We start from the raw sequence: 23,061 nt of genomic DNA, 5'->3' as shown, positions 1-23,061 counted from the left end.
AACACTGGCAGAACAAATTACTGTATATAAACGGGGAGCAAACCCCTAATTGACTATCACTGATGATGACACCTAGTTGGGTAATAAAATGTCTGCAAATAGACAAACAAACTCAAAGAGCACCAAGGACCTCACAGTTCATCTTTGAGCTACATATAATGTCTTCTACTGAAAAAGAGACTGAAACAAAACAATTGCCAAAATTCTTCACAAAATGAAGAAGTTATTTAAAGCCAGAATTATTGAACTCAGCTAGAATGTATGCTGCAATGTTAAAAAGGATCAACCAAAGTCTAAGAAAAGAACAACATGACTTTCTAGTAGAGTCCATTCTGTCTTTCTAAGGAGAACCAAAAAGAGCACAAACTCTTAGAGAAAAAGTATAAAAAGGTCATAACAAGTACAATCCCCCCCCCCGAATTTTAGGAGCTTCTTTAAATGAACTCAGCAAGGAAGCAGCAAGTTCTTAGAACTACCGGTATTTGCATCTGTCTTTATTACAGATGGGATAAATCTGTATTTATCCCATCCGTAAGATGGGACAGATACCCAAGCTTTTATTGATTTTCTCAAGGACAGAACTGGAACAACAAAAGGTAACAAAAGATGTTCTAGGACCTGTTGAGAGGCTCTACAGGAAACCACCTGTGAATTCTCAAAATGGTCAAATGTGGACATTTTGAACTCCTTCCAAAATTGTTTGACTTTTAAAATTCAGATTGGTCCAGTGACAAAAGTAATCAATATAGTACCAACCTTTAAAAGGAGATCCAAGGTAGTGGTGAAATTCAATTTTTTTTACTACCAGTTCTGGGGGCATGGCTTGGTGGCCATGGTGTGGCTTGGTGGGTGTGGCTTGGTGGGCATGGCAGGGTAAGGATACTGCAAAATCTCCATTCCCACCCAACTCTGGGGCCAGCCAGAGGTGGCATTTGTTGGTTCTTTGAACTACTCAAAATTTCCGCTACCGGTTCTCCAAACTACTCAAAGTTTCTGCTACCAGTTCTCCAGAACTTGTCAGAACCTGTTGGATTTCACCTCTGATCCAAGGGAGAGATGGTAGATTATGTGCTGGTGTAGTGGCAATGTGGAAGACCATTGTTATTTTGATTTCTCCTTCGTGTTATTTTAATGCTGATTCTCATTGATCCTGCTTGGATTTTCTACTCTTATTTATGGAATATTTGAGAAGCAAGGGACATAGAATCTTCAAATATCTTCAGAGCTAGGAAAATGTCAGACTTTCGATTCCCATCCTGAAGATGTAGGCCAGCCAGTCAAGGTCAGGTCTTGCAGCATCCTGACTATAATAGGACTGTGAATTCTGATAAAGTTTTGATATTAAAAAAATACCTTTGGGGCTGTTGTTGACAGCTTCTGCATGGAACCTACAGTGCCTACTTGGTACTGTGGAAATTGGCCACCTTTGGGGTAATTCGGCTTCTGTTATTAAAGAGCTCCTGGCAGCTTATAGGAGATTTGGGTATGATCTCACTTGGTATGTAGTCTTTTTATGTTATGATTTTAGCTAATCATCAAAAATTAAAATCCCTTCATTTACTTGTGTGCTTATTGCCTTCAGATTCAAAAGAACCAGTCGCATGAGCACTCGATCACTGCCCTGACACTTGGCAAAAAAGGTGGTCAACTTAATGCCTATTCCAGATAAGTTATTAAAGAATAAAATAAATTAAAATAAATACAGGTTTCCCCATGGATTCTATAAACAGAAATCCTGCCTTACCATCATTTCAATGTTTTTAGCAGTGCTGACAGATGGTCTTGTTGGCTTTATATACTTTCAAAAAGCTTTGGACAATGTTCCGCTTCAAAGACACTTGATTAAACATATTGGTTATAGGCTGCAAAGAACTGTCCCTTGATGGATTGCCAATTAGTTTTTATAAAATCAGAAAAATAACAAAATTATCTCAATGGATGTAGGTAGGAGGTAAGGTTGGAATCAGAAGGTTTTTAAAAATAATTATTTCTTAATACCCTGTTTCCCTGAAAATAAGACTTCCACTCATAATAAGCCCAATCAGGCTTTTGAGCATATGCGGTAAAATAACCCCTCCCCCAAAAAATAACCCCCCCACAAAAAAAATTTGCAACACAGCAGCAGCCATAAGGTGATCACTCTCGCTGCCTCCTGCACCTCAAAAAATAATAAGACCTCCCCAAAAATAGGGCCAAGTGCTTATTTTAGGGGTCAAAAGAAAAAAGACCCTATCTTATTTTCGGGGAAACATGGTATCATATCTAGATTTAAACATAACAAATGTTTAGGTGATTCTCAACTATCCAGGACTGTATCATCCCAAAGGGATTATAAAGAGCTGCCAAAGGCCTCCATGCTAGCTCCAGATTTGCCCTTCTGAGACATTTATTCTGCTTCTAAGGGGTGGTAGGCCACCTTGACCTTCCTGCTTATTCTGGGCTCTGATCTCTCTCATGTCTGGAAGAGGCTGGGTGGCTAATGTGATTTCAGGTGCCTTTTCTCCCAGCTCTTTGTGAAGCCACAGGCTGATTTTGCAACAGAGGCCAGGAGTCCTTGGGTACAAGGGGAACGGCTATTTAAAGGCATCTAATTTGTGTATATATGATAGGGAGTCATGGAGATTACTTTGGAAAAGCCATCCAGAAGCCGATAAGACAACAGCAGGCACAAAAGCATGAAGTCCAGAGGGGTAGGAGGATATTAGAATGAGACTCAGATTGGCTTCCTGCAACTCCCTAGGGTATAAGAGAGAAGAGGAAAACTGGTGTAATCTTCCTCTCTTCAAAAGCAAATCAGTGGTAGAAAAAATAAAAGCTACTGAGGATTGTCTACCCCCCATATTCACAAACATACAGACTTCTGCCCTGACTGGTATAAGCTCAGTGGGGTTTTGGACTCGATGTTTCTTCAATCACAAGATTGATTTTTGCCTTCCACACACAGCGACTTTGAAGAACACACCTATGCATGTGTCCTCAGCTGTAAATGTCCAACAGCATCTGGTTTTATGTCATTTTTACGAAACAGCAATTTTATATGGAATTGCTTAGAAATAAATCAAGATTGTCCTGCAACTTTTGGTTTTCTTTCCAAGGGGTGCCAATCACAATTTTTTTCTAAATAGGTTTTCTAAATTAAAAATAGTTTAAGGAAAAGTTAAGAGGTCTCACCATCTGATAATTATGGCTGTAACTTCCATTGTACTTTGTAAACACATTATTTTATTCTTGTTTTCTAGTGACACATTTCTAGAAATACCACACTGGGGGGGAAAAGAAGGCCTTGGAGCAACAGGACAATTGTTTGCTGGAATTCATGATGTCCAAGTTGAATTATTCCCGTGGAGCTAGAAGGAAATACTTTTATTCGTTCCTTTCCAATAATGCTACAAAAAATTCTTACTTCACTGCTATGCTCTCATTTCTTCCCATTCTCCTTTGAAGTGAAAGCACTAAAGTTATGTGGGGTGGGATTTCCCCCCCCCTTTTTTTTTCTTCCTGATGGGTTCTTCAAAAAGGAGCAGACTTTGGTAAAGTTTCCTGGCAATTAGAACTCCAGCTTTAAAGGACTGCTGAGTGGAAAACAAAGGAGACAGGACAATGATGGAATAGGCTTCTCTGGAGCAGTGGGAGGGAGGGGAGAAGAGAGAAAGACTAAACAGGAATTCAGCCTGGCTATTGCTCCACTTATACATAGCTATATGGATGCCATTGTTTATTTCCCCCACCCTCACTTTCAACTATAAAGAACAAAAGTGGTAGGTAACTACAGCAGAATGGGATGCTAAGTAACGTTTGAAATCCTTTCTATAATTGTTCCCAAGGGACCCATTATGATAATTTTTTCCTCTATGTGTAACGAGTCCAATGATAAACTAGGAAGCAAGACAGAAATTTGCATTTTAATACAACTGTCTAAATCATTTATCCACAGAAAGGCTGGACGGGACATTTTTGAGATGGTGCCACGTTCTTGGTTGCTGAAGGGTCAAATGTCTACATTTTGGCTGGGTTTTTGTGATCTCCCTGTGAATATCTTTAGGAGGTGACTTGACACCTCTACCACTAGCCAGGGTGATAGAACCTTCTAAAGGCTGCCCCTTAATCATCATATCCAGTGTTTTTCCTTTCTTTATATGCAAAATATTGTTACTGGGTGGCATCCGCTGTGTTTTGCCTCCATGCAGACTTCAAATAAAACAAATGAATAAACAATTGTCATCTTAGTCTTTTCCATGCCTGCTAAACTCATTGGGATGTCTAAATATTGCCATTTTCTAATCTAAGAAAAGACAAGGGCTATCGCCTTTACATGTATTGTTATTTTCTATGTAGGTATACCAACAAAACATTGAAAAGAAAATAAATCATAATGAAGAACAACAAGAGTGGCATGGCAGCAAAAAAAAAGTTTAAAAAAAAGTTAGTAGCACACATACGTTTACTGTATTAAAGAGAGAGATGAAATATCAACCAGATTTAGTATTTGGTTCCAATAAGGCATTTGTTTAACTAGAATTAATTCATTAACAAAACAAAACAAAATGAAAATCAAATGTGAAAAAAACAATCCTTACCTAAAAGAATCTTCAAGGGTTTTTTTTAGTTGTTGCTTTAATTTTTCAGCTAATGCCATTTCTCACACTGTTAAATAATGCTGATTTGAGCAAGTTTTCTTCTCTGCAATCTTGATATAAATCACAACCTTTTACCCTATCCAGAAAGTGTTACTTAAGAGAGGAATGCTCTTTTCTAGCTACTATCTTGCTGGTGTGCTGTTATTTTTTAAAAAATGAAGAAGTACAGAGTAGGACTGTGAGCTCTTTGAGATTTTCAGAAGTGCCTCAAACCTTGCATGAAGCCAGGAGATCTCTGCTATTCATTAAAGCAGCCTGGCTTCCATGAAAGCCTGAACAAAAAAAAGATGCTGCTGCTTTAAGGAACCCATTCATTAAGTCACTTTGGTTCTTAAAGCTGCAGCACCTGGTTTTCATCTTCTCACAACAGTGTGGAAAAGACTGGGCTGCTTTGATAATTGCAAGTAGTCATTGCTCGTGCTTGTGCCAGCTTCAAAGCACTTCTTGTGTAAATCATATCATTAATGATATATCAAACTGTTTGTGGGACTAAGTCGGGTTTCTTTAAGCACATCCTGATGCTTGAATTTTAAAAGCAATGAAGGACAGCAGATAAGATGTCCACTTCCCTTACATGAAGAGCCTGAACCTTTGACCCAGCAGGAATGCTAATTCTTAAGAGGAAGCTGTCTTAAACTGAAGAACATTTGTCCCTTTTGGGGGAAAAGGACATCTAGACTTCTGGTCAGAACATCTAGCTAAATATCCCAGTGGCATTCCTGTTTTTTGTTTTCAGATCTGGCAAAAGGTTAGACCAGATCAAGAAAATTTCTCTTTCCTGACAGCTTTTATTTGGAATTTGATAGCTTTATTAGGGAAAATGGAATACAGAAGCTTTGGAATTCTGAGAAATGCATCTAAGGTATTTTGAAGATTGCCAGTTTAGCCATTGGGACGCGGTGGCTCAGTGGCTAAGACGCTGAGCTTGTCGATCAGAAAGGTCAGCAGTTCGGCAGTTTGAATCCCTAGCGCCGCATAACGGAATGAGCTTCTGTTACTTGTCCCAGCTTCTGCCAACTTAGACATTCAAAAGCATGTAAAAATGCAAGTAGAAAAATAGGGATCACCTTTGGTGGGAAGGTAATAGTATTCCGTGCGCCTTTGGTGTTTAGTCATGCTGACCACGGAGACATCTTCAGACAGCGTTGGCTCTTCAGCTTTGAAACGGGGATGTGCACCACCCCCTAGAGTCGGGAACGACTAGCACATATGTGCGAGGGGAAACTTTACCTTTCGTTTAGCCATGTTTTTACATTCAATACTTGTGTTTCCTGGTCTTAGTACAGGGCTGTCAAACTCACAGTCTAGATGCGTCATGCTCTGGCCATGCCCACGCATGATTTAGCAAAGGAGGAAAACAGTTGTGATATGTTACATGATGCCATCGTGATGATGTGAGTTTGACACCCCTGTCTTAGTAGCTTCCAAATATGTGGAGATCAACTTCCTGAATTCTCAGCCATGGCTTTGCTCGCCTGGGAAGTTTTGAGCGTTGAAACTGACACATGTAACAATTCCCTAGAACTGTTTGTATCAGGCAGTCTTATCAAATCAAATCAATCCCCTGATAAGGTTGGGAAATGCTGAGATTGACTATGGCGCCTTGGCCCAAGACATTTACATATACATTTCAAAATGTTTTTAAAAAGTGAGGGGGAATGGAAAGAGCAAATTTGGGGATAATCTCTAATTGTTTCCATTGTATCTGCAGAGGCTCATTTATGGGCTGCGTTGCAATGTGACATGGGGGAACTAGCAATGTATGCCACAATCTTCACAGATAAATGGAACCGAAAGAAGGATTTAAAGGATGTATGGAAAATGTCAAGATGCATCTGTGCTAAACAGTAATTTCAGGCATCCAGAACAAGACAGAAAAGGGAAGGGGGGAGAAATGGGGGCAGACCCTAAGTTGCATGACTCATGAGACGTCATCAGAGTGGATACACCTCTTTTAACATGTTGTACAACTATCACATGGTGACCTATGATTGATATACTTTGTGTTAGTAATAAATTTCTTCCATTGAGGATCTGTATACTGCACGAGTCAGAAAGAGGGCTGTGAAACTATTTACAGACCCTTCACATCCTGGTCATAAACTGTTTCAACTCCTACCCTCAAAATGATGCTATAGAGCACTGCACACCAAGACAACTAGACACAAGGACAGTTTTTTTCCCGAATGCCATCACTCTGCTAAACAAATAATTTCCTCACCACTGTCGAACTATTCACTAAGTCTGCACTACTATTAATCTTCTCATCATTCCCATCACTCATCCCCTCCCACTTATGACTGCATGACTGTAACTTTGTGCTTGTATCCTTATGGTTTATATTGATTGTTTCCTAATATGATTTGATTGCGTATTTGTACCGTATGACTATCATTAAGTGTTGTACCTTATGATTCATGATGAATGTATTTTTTTTAACGTACACTGAGAGCATATGCACCAAAGACAAATTCCTTGTATATCCAATCACACTTGGCCAATAAAGTATTCTATTCTATTTTATTCTATTCTATTCTATTCTATTCTAAATGTGATTTTATGTTACGCCACATGATCAGGATGGTGGATCTGACCTGAGAATACAAAGGTTATAACACAAACCGCCCCCTCTGTCCACTTGCAGGTTTTTCTTCTCCATTTGTGTACAACAGGGGTGGAATATATTTAATAGGATTGTTTTGCCCCCAGAAGAACATAGAGAGAGAGGAAAAACAAGTGCTTTCATTTGCGGCAATGCTGTGGGTTGCAACTGTCTCTTCACTTAGTCCAGACATAGTGACTTTGAGCAAACAAAGCAGGCAGCTGCTACTATCTCTAGTTTCTGGGAAATTCGGCCATTGTGTAATTTGCTTGCTTGTAGGTTTGGTTTCTACATGATCCGAATAACAAGTTGCTTACCTTTAGAGCAGCAGTGAACTAAAATCCTTTCAGCTGCAATTCTTAGATTATGAGTTTATGAAGCAGTTAAGGAAGTGATGATTAGGTCTTGCAAGTTTCGTATTTCTTCTCTGATCTTATTGCATTTGCAGATTGACCTTATTCCTGGAGGCCTGACCGCTCTTGGGCTGGGGTGAACAGAGATTCACCTACAAGGCTGTACATGGTGATTTTCAAATTATCTATTGGACAAAATCACTCAGTTTCATTTCCAATAAGAGTCCAATCTTGGTTCAGTTCCTGAAGAAATGCTTGGAGCACATTCTTGTTCTATTCTCTGGGAATTGTTTTGAACCTGTTGGGCCTGAGGGACTTTATGACTACTGCTTTAGACCCCTGTCTAAAGTGGTATGGTGCGCTGGGTCACCGGAACCGGCAGTGACCCAGGGCTGCCACGCTCCCGAACCGGTTTCCCGGTGTCTTCTGCCATTGCTGGCATGTTTCTGAGTACGCGTAGAAAGTTTTCAATCAACTGCGCATGTGCAGCAACATGCGGTAGGCATGCACGCAAGCAAGTGAGTGAAGCGAGCAGCGCATGCAAAACGCCCTCTCAGTGAACCAATTAGGAACTCACCATTGATTCAAGGTGCTTTCACCTTTAAAACCCTACATAACATGGACCATGTTATCTTAGCGTCTGTTTCACCCCAACTATCGATCCCATTAAGTCCTCAGGAGGGGCCTGTTGAGTCCTGTCCACTAAGATGTCTCATCTGCTGGGACCCAGGAGATTAGCTTTTTTTCTATTGCAGTGCCTCTGGAACACCATCCCCTCGAGATAAGCCCTCAAAACATGGACTTTTTTTTTCATCCCTTGACAGTAGAGAGCTCACGTATTGTTGCACCATGAAGGTAAATACATGTGTCCCAGGATAATGTTGCAGGGTCTAATCTGGGTTGGTCACTGGGACCAGAGGTTTAGTCTTCTGAGCTTTGAGACTCATGCTGGAGCCCATCCCCAGGGGACTGCTCAGTGAGGAAGGGCTCCAGCATGAATCCAAAAGCTTGGAAGACAAAACCTCTGGTCTGAGTGACTGATCCAAGTTGAACCCTGCAGATCTTAATCAGCCCTCTCAACATTTTGGTTTTACTTATGATAATTATTTAATTGTTTCCATTGTTTTTTTATTTTACATTTGACTTTAATTTTTTTGTTGTACATCACCCAGAGTCACCTTGTGTGAGATGAACAGTCAAAAATCTTTGATAAAATAAATAAATATTCTTGCCTGCTTTTGAGGGCAGATCAGTAATTGCAGCTCTGTGCTGCCAGGAGATAATTCCTCAGAACTATGTTCTGCTAGCCAAAGTTCCCCAGCTTTCACCCACAAAGCTGGTTTTTTAAAATTCATATATCAAACCCCTTGTACTCATAATTATAATCTTCTCCACTTCTTTGCAATTTCAAATTAAGTTTTCTGAAGTTGACCCTGCTGCTACTAACCCTTTGAACCTGAGAGGAAGTGGTGTCATGGGCCATTAATCTGTAATTCTATCCAATAAAGAATAGGTATGATATATTTCTCACAGATTCTGCTGATGGAAGTGAATTTGGGCATTTTGTGGCAAAAAGATCTATGGTGGGATGAATGTGGGGCGAGGATAAGGATTTCATTTAATGTCTTCAATGTACTTTAATCATTAAAACGTCTTGCATATTCACAGCAAAATAGAATTACTTGCCTCAAGTTTCCTAGAATGCCCATGTGTCTGGATAGATAGATAAATATATGATATATAGATAGATAGATAGATAGATAGATAGATAGATAGATAGATAGATAAGGGAGGGAGAGAGACAGACAGACAGACAGAGACAGAGGGGGAGAGAGAGAGAATAGGTTGAGGTGACCAGACGTCCCGCTTTTGGCGGGACAGTCCCGCTTTTTAACAATTTGTCCCACGTCCCGCGGCGTTTTAAAAAAGTCCCGTTTTTTTTAAAAAAATCAAGACTCCCCCCCCCCCCCCGGGTCAATGGTGTCCTGCTTTACCAATGTTAAAATCTGGTCACCTTACTTTCGCACGAAAAGAAAAATCTGCAAAAAGTCACGAGGAGCCCCGGGATTGTTCCTCGCAAAGCATCACGGTCGCATAGAATGCAAATGAAGATGCTTATCTCCCTGCCCGGCTCCGTGTGCTCGTATTCAAATCGGAGTCATGCCGAGTCCCATTCAGAGGGCGGAGGGATGTTATGTTAACACGGTTTTGTTTTACCTGTGTTCTCACAACCATGCAAAGGTGGGTTTTGTGCTAAAAGGATCTTTCCCTGTCTGCGGTTCCGATTGCAGTCATCCTTTGCTTTGGATTAAAGCACCATTTCTCATTCCTTGCAAAACTGGGGAAACGGCAGGGCCGCCTCGCTCCCCCCTTTCCTTGCAGCACCATTGGTTGCAAAATGTTCCCCTGATTTGGTTTATAAGTTTGCAGCAATGCGATCCAACAAATAGGAAAGTTTTAATAAGATCTTCTGACTTTATTTGGTCTCTGCTGCCCCCCACCCCCGACCCCGTTAGCCCTTGGGTTTTGTCCCCTCCCAAGAAGAGAGTGGGAAGGAGAGGAAGGAAGGAGGGGGGAAGGAAAAGAAGAAGGGAGGGGGGAAGAAGATGAAAGGAGAAAAATGGAAGGAAGGAGAAAGAATAGAAGGAAGAAGGAAGAAGGAGTAGGAGGAAGATGGAAGAAGAAAGGAAGGAAGAAAAAGGAAGGGGGGAGGAAAGAAGGAAGGAGGTAGGAAGAGAAGGGGAAAGAGCAGAAAGACAAAGAGGATGAAGTTGATAGGCAAGAGGAAGGAGGAAGGAAGGAAGAAAGAAAAAGGGAGGGAGGGAGGAAAGAAGAAAAGATGGAACTAGAAAGGAAAGAAGGGAGGGAGGGAGGAAAGGGGAAGACAGGGAAAGAGCAGAAAGACAGAGAAGGTGAAGGTAAATAGGCAGAAGGAAGGAAGAAATAGGAAGGAGGGAAGGTGAAAAGATGGAAGGAGGAAGGAATAGAAATGGAAGGGAAGAGAGATATGGAAAGAGCAGACAAACAGAGAAGGTAGATAGGCAAAAGGAAGGAAGCTGAAAGAATGGAAGGAGGAAGGGAGTGAGTGAGGAAAGAAGAGAGGATGGAAGGAGAAAGGAAGGAAGAGAGGGAAAGAGCAGAAAGACAGATAAGGTGAAGGTATATAAGCAAGAGAAATGAAGGAAGGAAGATAGAAGGATGGAAGGAGGAAGGAAAAAGAAAGGAGGGTGGGAGGAAAGACAAAAATAATGGAAGAAGAAAGGAAGAGAAGGGGAAGAACAGAAAATTAAAGAAGAAAGGGAGGAAGGAGGGAAGGTGAAAGGATGGAAGGAGGGAGGAAGGGAAGGGGAAGAGAGATCTAAAGAGCAGAAAGACAGAAGGTAGATAGGCAAGAGGAAGGAAGGAAGGAGAAAGAATGGAAAGGGAGAAAGGCTAGAAGGAAGAAAGAGGGAGGGAGGGAGGGAGGGAGGGAGGGAGGGAAGGAAGGAAGGAAGGAAGGAAGGAAGGAAGGAAGGAAGGAAGGAAGGAAGGAAGGAAGGAAGGAAGGTGACAGGAGGAAGGAAGGAAGGGGTACTTCTACTTGTAGGCCTGGGATTGAGTGCAGGAGGAGTCTCTCCATAGGATCAGCTGTTCCTCTGATCATGGTCTATGAAAATGTTACTGCCTGCCTGATGCAAATTTAGACAGCCGGTGCTTTAGGCTGCTCCTCAAATCCCCCCCCTTTACTCCGCCCCCTGTAGAATTCAGCCCCTTGAGTTTTGCCTTTGAGGGGCATCTAAATGTCATGTGTAGTTATGGCGGATGGCAGAGTCAGCTGGAGGTTGAGAGGGGATTGGGGGCTTTTGTCCGCCTGTAGATTTCTCCCCATGGACAGGATGGGATGTTGGCATGAAAGGGATCCGGGCACAATCTCACCTGTTCCAAGTAAAGTTGCCTTTTGCAATTGGCTACCGGTAATCCTCGACTTACGACCAGGATTGATCCCCCAATTTCTGTTGCACTACTATTGGATGGATGGATGGATGGATGGATGGTTGAGATGATTATAGAAGAGAGGCAGACGCAGGCAGGCAGGCAGGCAGGCAGAGAGAGAGAGAGAGAGAGAGAGAGAGAGAATAAGTAGATTATTGAGGGAGGGAGGGAGGGAGGGAGGGAGGGAGAGATAATTATAGAAGAGAGAAAGAGACAAAGAGAGACAGATATATAGATGATATGGAGAGACAGAGACAGACAGAGACAAAGAGAGAGATAAATGATAGATAGATGATAGATAGATAGATAGATAGATAGATAATAGATAGATAGATAGATAGATGATAGATAGATAGATAGATAGATAGATAGATAGATAGATAGATAGATAGATAGATAGACAGATAGATATAGATAGATGATTATAAAAGAGAGAAAGAGAGAGACAGAGATAGAGACAGAGACACAGATATATAGATGATACAGAGAGACAAAGACAGAGACAAAGAGAGAGATGGATGGATGGATGATTGGATGATTGATAGAAAAGAGACAGAGGGAGACACAGAGACAGACAGGCAGGTAGGCAGGCAGATAGAGATAGGGACAGGGACAAAGACAGAGAGACAGAGAGATTAGATAGATAATCATTGTGTGATCACATGGGTGAATTTCTGTTCTTTCCCTAGCTCCTGCCAACCTAGCAGTTTGAAAGTATGCAAAATTCAAGTAGATAAATAGATGCCACTTTGGTGGGAAGGTGACAACTACATAACAATGGAAGTGTCCTCAGACAAATACTGGCTCCCTTCCCACCCTCACCACAACAAGGATAAACAATTTCTTAATCTCTTCACCACCTTTTAATTAGCAAACACAAAATTCTTCATCTCATAATTCATTTATTAATTATAGGCAAATCTAATAAGTAACGTCTTCCTCAATCCAGTTGTCAGCAAAAAGTCCAAACAGAGCTCTAAAATAATATTAATTAAGGTATATAAAACTTGGTACTCCAGATCTCAACTCTTAGATATCCTATGTAAATAAAAAACCAGTTTCACATGACAAAGAGGGACCATTTCTCTTTAAAAAAAGAAAAAACAACAACCAAATTTACAAATATCCCTCACTTCTAGAATATCTGTAGGGAAAAAATTTACACATTAGTAATGTGTTATTACTATTATGAAGCAAACTAATACATAGTACCTTTCCATTCCAAATGCTAAAAATTCTATCCTCCCCCACCTCTGCAAAACATCCTAAATAGCAAGATAGCCATTCAATTACATTTTCCGTATCTCACCTCTTTATAAACAAACCCACATTTAGAAAATATGAAGCAATCTCAATATTCTAATATACACAAAAGAAGTTTGAAATTTTACATAACAAAGAGAAATAATTTGCCCTTTATAAAGGACAAGTTCACAAAACTTACTTTATGTAAAATGACAATTAGATGCAGCACCAGTGTAAATGTTGTCAAATTAGGATACATAAAATAACTGCAGGGGAAAAATACCATAATAAATGTAAGCAGATCCAATACACATTTTTTTTTGCAATCCAGATATCAGCAAATCCAAAAAGATATGCTCAAAATAGCAACATGTCCCACTTCAACTCTGTTCAAATAAACTAACTTTGCAATTTTTTGCACAAAATAATCTTTCTCTTAACTGTATTCTGATGATTATTGATCCTTGTTATGAAGTTCTTAAAACTTTTAACAGTCTCTTTGGTAAATCCAGCAAAAAGAAATTGTTCTAATTTCTGCCTGGGATTGTCATTTTTATTTCCGTGTTACTTTTAAAGCCTCCTCCATTTTTTTCTTTGACTCTGATGACAAATTTGTATTCAAATTCTTGTTCATATTGGGTTTTTTTCTGTAACATCTTTGGGGAACAAACTGTTCCTAAGAAGACACAACTTAATTGACATTATTGATTCAAAGTCCCAATGAACTTCCCGATACAATTCCTCAAAAATATTTCTGAATAACATTATAAGTTATTTGTTTTATTATGTCTCTAATATCAAAAACACTTTATTTCTCCAAAATATGCTTTTAAAATTAATTTCAAAGTCTTAATATTCAAAATCTAATGTTCTACCATTTTCTTAGTTCTTAATCTGCTTAAAACTTTCTGTAGCCAAAATGTGGTCTTGTTTTCTGCTTTTTCATTCTTAAAAATTATAAAGATACATTTTTATTTTATTACATTAAGGACTGAAGGTACTCACCCAGTATTTGCAATCTTGACACTTTGATGGTGTCTAACTTCTTTAAAGAAGTTAATGGTGATTTACAAATCTAGTTAGCTAGAAAAGTGAGAGCTTAAATGTCCTTTAAAAAGCCTTGTTTGTGGCTGGAATAATTATGGTAAACTCCTTCATCTCACAATTCTCCCCCATTCTGGAGACCATTGTACAATACAATACAATAGCAGAGTTGGAAGGGACCTTGGGGGTCTTCTAGTCCAACCCCTTGCCTAGGCAGGAAACCCTATACCGTTTCAGACAAATGGCTATCCAACATCATCTTAAAGACTTCCAGTGTTGGGGCATTCACAACCTCTGGAGGCAAGTTGTTCCACTGATTAATTGTTCTAACTGTCAGGAAATTTCTCCTCAGTTCTAAGTTGCTTCTCTCCTTGATTAGTTTCTACCCATTGCTTCTTGTTCTGCACTCAGGTGCCTTGGATAATCGTTTGACTCCCTCTTTTTTGTGGCAACCCCTGAGATATTGGAACACTGCTATCATGTCTCCCCTAGTCCTTCTTTTCATTAAACTAGACATACCCAGTTCTTGCAACCGTTCTTCATATGTTTTAACCTCCAGTCCCCTAATCCTCTTTGTTGCTCTTCTCTGCATTCTTTCTAGAGTCTCCACACATTGTCTTGTGGCTTCCTCATGGAGATCAATTGTAAGGAGAACAGCTTGGGCAATCTCATGTCTTCGCTTTGTCTAAAGGGGGTCAAAGGAGCTGATCTACTATTTTCAATCATTGTAGTTGCAAATGTCAGCTCTATGAACAGCAGAGCTATGTTCAGCCCACTATTGTCCCTAGAAGTTTTGTTCTTTCTGTTACATAAATACGTAATACATGAGTGTGTAATACTTTTTCATAGTAAGCAGACTGACCTCCCCCAAAACATACAGTAAAGTTGGGCACATTCTAATGGATTCTTACCTCCCTAATCAAAATATGTAGAGTTCCATAGACAGTCAAAAGACAAAAACAGAAAAGCTGTGACATGAAGTTCCCTTCAGTGTGCAGGAGAATCATTGGAATGTCACATTCCATAGAGAAGTTGAATAAAAGAGAATGTTGGAGTCTGGCGCTCTTTTTTGGAAGACTGAAATTTTGTTGTGTCTGGATTGGACTCTTGGATATTTCAAATCAAGGCTGAGGGCCACATGTGAATTTAACCAGCATTTAACTGTAATTTTTATTTATTCTTCATAATAGAATGTACATGTTCCATTTACTATTTCAGTTTTCCAGGTTTAAATCATAGATAGTGTTTGTCTTTCAAGTGGGCAGTGCTACAAATCATTATCAAATTAAATTCACCACCATTCTGATAAACACTAATGTATTTCATTTTGCAATTTTTCTGAAGTCAAGAAGCAGGTTTATTTTATTATGTTTTCCAGCAGGTGCTTCTCACCAAATTTAACTTACGGACACACCGCCTCGCCTTTAGTTTCTGAGGCACACTTAATGAACGTTTCACTAAAACCACTGGGTTTATAGTCTAATCAATAATCTTATGCCACACAAATGCATAGTGCTGAAATTGTACAAGAATTAGATATGATGGAAAGGTTCTATATTATCTTAGCAGCAGCATTTATGTTTGTGATATCAGATAATGCCACAAATCACAATATGACATTGCATGTGTAGAGAAGTAGAAGCTCACATTGCTGTTTCAGATTGTTGGGAGTATTTAAAGCTGAGTGGCCTGCTTCGTGGGAATGCATTCTTAAAAAACAAAGATTGTGTGGTTAATCGAGGCTGTATAGATATGAATAAGGCAAAAAACAGCTACATGGAGAAATATTCAACAATGATAGATTTATTCCCAACAAATCCCTCTGAAAGTGGTTTCCATGGAGGCAGGGAGGATGGGGTATCAAATTGACAAGAAAGCAGATATAACCCCGGCCTTTCTATATTTGCAAGGCTGTTGTTGTACATATTAAAAGGGGGTGGGGCATGCACAACAGTGCTCCATGTGCCATCTTGCTAATTCTGAGACACACAAAATGCTGCTGCCCTCTAGCATCTAAGGAAATTGGAGGACATTATTACTTAAACAGGTTCTAGAGCTATAGAACTATTCTCACTAATAAGATTAGAACATACCTAATTGGACATTTGCACAATCATTAAGAACATTATTAATTAGAGCAGTGTTTCCCAACCTTGGCAACCTGAAGATGTCCGGACTTCAACTCCCAGAATTCCCCAGCCAGCGAATGCGAAGTCCGGACATCTTCAGATTGCCAAGGTTGGGAAACACTGAATTAGAGTACTTCCCATACTGGGATCAAATGATAAAACACACTGGCTCCAGCCTTTTTTCAAATAGGAATTTGAAGATCAAAAGGAAAGGAAGGTAGGCTGTAGATCCAGATACTCTGAATGAATATTGTGAACTATGTGGCTACACTATGCATCAAGGGGTTAGAAACACAATAATGCAGGAATCAGCATAATTGAGATTGGGGAGGATTGATACAGGTAATCCTTGATTTACAGCAGTTTGTTCAAAGTTACAACAGCACTGAAAAAAGTGACTTATGAGCATTTTTCACACAGCATTCCTGTGGTCATATGATCAAAATTCAGATGCTTGGCAACTGATTCATATCTATGCGAGTTGCAATGTTCCAGGGTCATGTGTGACCTTCTGACAAGTCAAGCCAATGGGAAAGCAAGATTTGCTTAACAACCGGGTTACTAACTTAACAACTGCAGTGATTCACTTAACAACTGTGGCAAGAAAGATTATAAAATGAGGCAAAATTCAGTTAACAACCGTCTTGCTTAGCCATGGAAATTTTGAGGTCATTTGTGGTCGTAAGTCATGGACTACCTGTACAATTCTCTCATTTTGTGATTTTTGCACACATCACTCTCTCTGGAACATGGTTTTTCTTCCAAACTCTGGCTACTTCATCCTCCACCACATTTCTTTCTGAAATCCTTAGTCACCATGGGAAGAACTCAGTGGTGTCTAGTCACCCATCTGGGAATGAGATGGTTGTTATTTTCAAGTATCCAAGACAGCAATGTTGTCTCCCTATCTCTTGTTGCCCTTGCAACAATCAAGAGATTCAGAGAGCTGGTGCCCATTTATCTGCAACTTCATCATTGGAGCCACATGGAAAAATAAAAAACACATTATGCGAAGAAAGCAATTTACTCCACCTGCAAGTAGTCTGTCACATTTTTTTTTCTTCCATCCTTGTATTACTTTTGCAAGGCTCGGTGGAAAAGTGTCCCTCCCCCTTCATTTCTCCCTTTCAAGCATAATCCAACCTTTTGATTAGTGTTATCCAGCATGTGGTGGCACAAAATGCTCAAAAGTCATTATTCAAGACTCTAAAAATAATGAGATAGCATAAAAATCACGTAATTAGAATACAGAAATAATGTGTTTGAGCTCTTTTTTGTTTGCTACTTCTTACATCCTGACACCGTTGATTTTCTAGGCTTTGGCTTTAAACCCACAAGGGTTAGAAACTTATCTTTGAAATAACAACCAAAAAAATACTATGTTAATGATTTTTCCGCTCATCAGAGCAACTAGTTGAAGCTTATGGAAATTGAGATGCATAAAGGACTTAAACAGCAGAGTTCTTTGCTATGCTAATAAGATAGGCAGGGCTGGTTTTACCAGTAGACAAAATGAAATATTCACCCCAAGTGGAAGAGGCTGGAATCCAGCTGGAAATTGTTGCTTGTGTCCCATCCACTAGTTTTTTTTTTCTTTTAGGCTCATTGTCACTGCTTCAGAATGATTCAATTGTCATTCCAATCATTTATTATTATTTTATTGTGAATTTGCGAATTAGAGACTTGTTCTTAAACCACACAATATTTTATGCCACCCATAAATACAGTAGGGGTATTAACAATCTAGGTCTCTGGAGGTTTGATCAAGTTTAATGGGTCTTATGCAGAGGTGGGTTGCTCCCAGTTTGGCCCAGATCGGGCAAACAGGTAGTGACAGGGGTGGGAGGCTCTGCCCATCCGCTCACCCTCACAATAGCATTGCGCATGCACAAGCATGAGCAAACCAGTAGCACCAGGATTTGCAACCCACCTCTGGTCTTATGTGTCAGTTTATCCTTTGCAGCCTGACCCAATATATGCAGACTTGAAAGTGAAGTTTATTCCCAAGTAAATGAGCATCAGAACTAAGGGAGATCAGTCTTGTGAGGAACAAGAACAGGGCTCCATTTTTGCACAATTCAGAATATTTCTTTAGCGATCAGTTTTACTTAAAATGAAGCTATTTCCTTCTGAAATAGATAGGATCAGAATCCAGGTGTTTTAAGCATTTGAAGTGTGTGATTGTGGCTTTTGTTGAATGGATTGTTTGCATTCATTGAACAAGCAAAATGAATGCAGAGGAAGCAGAAGATCATGCATTCAGAGTTAGTTCTGAAATCTGTCATAAGAACTATCTTATGGCAGTGTAGGAAGTTAGCACCCACCGCTCTCCTGGGAAAATGAGATATTTTAGGAAATATTAAAACGGCAGAATATTTTCTCTAAAAGGGAGGCAGAAACTCACACACCCCACCCACCTTTGTTAATAGGTCATTAAGGCCTGGGCCAGTCTATTTTACATAACAAAGATCTACCTCCTTCAAGCAGAGCTATAGTAGGAATTGCCCAAAGTCTTTTCATTATATCATCACCCAGAAAGGCTCAACCAAACTTGGGACTCAAAACATAACCTACAAAGTTACCCCTGCATGGCCCCATGGGAGTCTGACAACCAATCAGAATACAATCTCAAATTCAAAAGCCCAGAGAGGGCATAAAACCAGGGCACTCTCAACATATCTTCACTTTTTTTCCAAGACCTCAAACCATGTGATCCTGTCCACCATTAAATCATCTTTCCAAATAGCCACCATGTTTCCAGTGTCTTTCTCCCATTTGGAACTGAACCCAGATGGACATTTCTTCCAACAGCAGTGTTCTCCGATCTGGTGCCTTCCCGAGGTGTAGAAGTAGAGATGGGGATCATGGGGTTAATTCTTACTTGAGTAGAAAGTTGTACTATTTTAAATCTGAAATAGGAACTACTATTTCGTTAGGATTTGACATGTGCATTTATCTGAACTTATTAAATCAAGTCACTACTCATTCCTTTTATTTATGTAAATGTAAGATGGAAAGTCTGTGCAATGAGCACGCATTTGTGAAAACATGTACATGTAAATGTAAGATGGAAAGTTTGTGCAATGAGCACACATTGTGAAAACATGTACAAAAGAAATCTAAGGGACAACAGGTTAAAAACTGTGTACATTAAGCCAGTTTTGGAAGGTAAATCCAATTGTACTGCAAACTTTAAAACAAAACTCAGCTAACATTTGAAAACAGAAATGGAAATATTCTTCAAAATTGAGAGAAACCAACATTTCTTCATCACCAATTGAAGGGCAATAGTAGAGGGACACAGTGGCTCAGTGGCTAAGACACTGAGCTCGACGATCAGAAAGTTGACAGTTCAGTGGTTGAATCCCTAGTGCCACGTAACAGAGTGAGCTCCTGTTACTTGTCACAGCTTCTGCCAACCTAGAAGTTTGAAAGCACGCAAAAAATACAAGTAGAAAAATAGAACCACCTTTGGTGGGAAGGTAACAGTGCTCCATGCACCTTTGGCATTTAATCATGCCGGCCACATGACCACAGAGACGTCTTTGGTAAAGTGACCAGATTTTCAGATTAGTAAAGAGGGACACCTTTGACTGGGGGGGGGGGGGGGGGCTTGATTAAAAATTTTATACGGAGCAACAAAAATTTTCATACAATGCAAAAATAGTATTGTAATATATTTTTTATTTCAGCATAACTACAATTTACAAATATAAATTGTAACTGTTGCCAAACATCAAAATTTTGATCACGTGACCATGAGGATGCTACAACGGTCGCTAAGTGTGAAAATGGTCGCTAAGTGTGAAAAATGGTCATCAGTCACTTTTTTCAATGCCATTGTAACTTTGGTCACTAAGCCCATTATACCAACTTTCTGCAGTTATTCACTTAAGAACTGTGGCAAGAAAGGTGATTACAATGGCATTGAAAAAAGTGACTGACGACCATTTTTCACACTTAGTGACCATTTTCACACTTAGCGACCGTTGCAGCATCCTCATGGTCACACGATCAAAATTTTGATGTTTGGCAACAGATTCGTATTTATGATGGTTTCAGTGTCCTGGGGTCATATAATCACCTTTTGACAAAGTCAAATGGGGAAACCAGATTCACTTATGTTACTAACTTATCAGCTGCAGTTATTCACTTAAGAACTGTGGCAAGAAAGGTGGTATAATGGGCTTAGTGACCAAAGTTACAATGGCATTGAAAAAAGTGACTGATGACCATTTTTCACACTTAGCGACCATTTTCACACTTAGCGACCGTTGCAGCATCCTCATGGTCACACGATCAAAATTTGGATGTTTGGCAACAGTTACAATTTATATTTGTAAATTGTAGTTATGCTGAAATAAAAAAATATTACAATACTATTTTTGCGTTGTATGAAAATTTTTGTTGTACCGTATAAAATTTTTAATCAATCCCCCCCGCCCCCGGTCAAAGGTGTCCCTCTTTACCAATCTGAAAATCTGGTCACTTTATCTATAAACTAAGCAAAGGTGTAGCTTCCAAGATGTGCCCTTGGGATCTTGAAGTTGGTGGGAATCTACTCAGAGATTAATTGAGGAAAGCTTAATAACAGGGAGTTCTTAACTTAAATCCACACAGAATAAAACTATTTTAATAAATCCTATGCACAATAAATAAAATATTATTTTAAAATACATTAAAAAATAAAAGAAAAAACCCACTTACCAGTAGGCAGACACTCCAAGTCAATCCAGAATGATGTAGATGTTAATACAAAGAACTGAGCAAATTAAAATGGTTAAATAGTCCCAGGGAAATAGTTTTCAAAGAAAAAAGAAGAGCACCATTTTTCCCACACGAGCAGACCTCCAAACTCCGTGCCTCTCCCCTCCGGAAAATCCAGGAAGTAACAGTTGCTTCCCTCTCTAGCCAGGTGTTTCCTGCAGCTCTATGGTAATGGTTCATTTTTTTCTTATAAAAGTGAGTAAGGGCGGGGGGGGTCCGTTTTCTTGCTTTAAAGTTTTAATATCTTCAATGAAAGTACTGAGACAGAGAGAGAGGTTAGTTAGACAGGGTGTCTTTTGTCTTGCCCCGGTTAGGATTTCTTAAGCAAATCCACTGGGCTGGGCTTTCAACATGAAGCCAGAAAAAAATCGGGACTTTTTTAAAACGCGGAGGGACATGGGAAAAATTGTTATAAAGCGTGATTGTCACGCTGAAATCAGGTCGTCTGGTCACCTTAGTCTTTGGATAGCGCTGGCTCTTCAGCTTTGAAACAGAGATGAGCACCACCCCCTAGAGTCGGGAATGACTAGCACATATGTATGTGGGGAACCTTTACCTAGTAAAAGGCCAACACAGAAGAATCAGGCACTACAATACAATAGAGATATACTGTGCAGAGCTGACATCTTGGGCTAGACTGGTAAGGGGGAACCCAATAATTCTACTTTAGTGCCATTTCACTTGTTTTCAGACTCTGACATTTCCCTTAGTATAGATTGGAGGCCAGCCTGAGACATCAAAGAATCAGGGATGATCCATTCACAATGCAGTGACAACAGTACGAGGGTGGCACACTCTTGCTTTTCTGTGTGTTCCTCTTATCTCACTCTTTCCATAGCACAAAGCCTAGGGAGGTATAATTCTTCCAGATCCCTGGGGTCGTGCAGATAAAGAGTCAGAACCCAGGATTATCTGCAAGATAGCCAATTGTCCTTTTCAGCCGAAATCAAGTTTTCTGGACCAGAAGCTCTGTGCCATTGTCCTGGTACAGCTTCTTGCAGAGATTTGGTTTCCAATACTATGCGGATGCAAATCTGTGCAATGCATTGAAAGACTGTTTCATGCACTGAAGTTTCAACCCCACCACAAAAGATGGAGGAAATAGCAACTTCAGAAAGAAAGGGAGAGTGTGTTTTCTTCTTAGGAATGTTCTTTGCTAGCAAGGGGTCTATCACAGCTGTCAATAACATTCATGGAAGCAAGCTAAAATTGCATCTATCAATGGAAAAGGAGAGAGAAATTACTTATCCTCTAAGTGCATGTGCGTGCCTTTTCAAATGGCCAGAATGGAGGTTAAAACCCATAATTTAGCAAAGCACTGGCAGAAATTGATGAAGCGTTTAAGGCACTAGAGCAATTAAGAAAGAAGGAAAAAATCTGGGTAGAGCAGCCACTTGGAAAAAAACCATTACAAATATACACCAAATAGAATAATATATATATTTCTTTTTGTTTACTGCTTCCAGCCTCATGTTCTAACCATTTGTGAAACAAACAACATTTGAGTACATTTAAATGTCCCTACATTTTATTGAAATTATAAATCTTTGCAGGTGATAAACCTCTTTTAAGGTTCATAAAGTTCTGCTTGAGATTGTAGGAATGTAGGGTGGTGAATCCCAAATGCTTGTCAGATCCATAAATAGGAACTATAAAAATATTTTCTATCACCATTTTTCTATATCAGTGTTGAAAGAAATGTCCTTCTGGGATCCGCTCCAAGTTGGGAAAAAAGACACTGGAGACATGGAGGCTGCTTGGAAAGATGGTTTAATGGTGGACAGGACCACATGGCTTGAGTCCTGAACAGAAAAGGTGATCACATGCTTCAATATTGGTGGAGAAAAGAGAAGGAAGGGCTGACATGCTGAGTCCCTGATTTTATGCCCTTTCTGGCCTTTGATCTTGAGCTTGTATTCTGATTGGTTGTCAGACTCCCATGGAGCCATGCAGGAGCAATTCTCTAGGCTGTGTTTTGAATCCAGGTTTGGTTGAGTTGTCAGATGCTATGTGGTGAGTTGGGTAAAGTGCCAATATTATCATGCCTTAATCCCATCCCCCTGGAGCTGAAGGGGAGAACTCTTTATTATGTAAAGGGACTGGCTTGGCCAACTTAATGGCCCATTAACAAAGTGGGTGGGGGCAGGAAGCTGCAGGGAGCTATTCTCTCTTTAAAACATGTTTCTTCCTTTTCACATCCAGGGAAATGTAATATTCTGCCTTTTCAATATTTCCTAGGATATTTCATTTTTCTGGGAGAGGGCTGTGTGATAATTTCCTACACCAGCATCTAGATAAACCTTTGTGAAGGG

At 39.8% G+C, this 23,061-nt stretch overlaps 1 long non-coding RNA gene across 1 annotated transcript in view; it reads right to left on the bottom strand.

The window, feature by feature from the left end:
• Positions 1-4,865, bottom strand: part of LOC148048194 (uncharacterized) — a 28,861-nt gene extending 23,996 nt beyond the window's left edge. Inside the window, exon 1 of the long non-coding RNA XR_015695813.1 lies at positions 4,578-4,865. This is a non-coding gene — a long non-coding RNA (uncharacterized LOC148048194). The remainder of the gene's footprint in view (positions 1-4,577) is intronic.
• Between the last annotated feature and the right edge of the window lie 18,196 nt (positions 4,866-23,061).

Source organism: Thamnophis sirtalis, unplaced genomic scaffold, assembly GCF_051295495.1.
Source record: "Thamnophis sirtalis isolate CommonGarterSnake01/CBP01778 unplaced genomic scaffold, rThaSir2_p1.2 scaffold_3, whole genome shotgun sequence".
NCBI lineage: Eukaryota > Metazoa > Chordata > Lepidosauria > Squamata > Natricidae > Thamnophis > Thamnophis sirtalis.
Note: the sequence above shows the minus strand (reverse complement) of the source record. Positions and strands in the feature narration are given on the sequence as shown.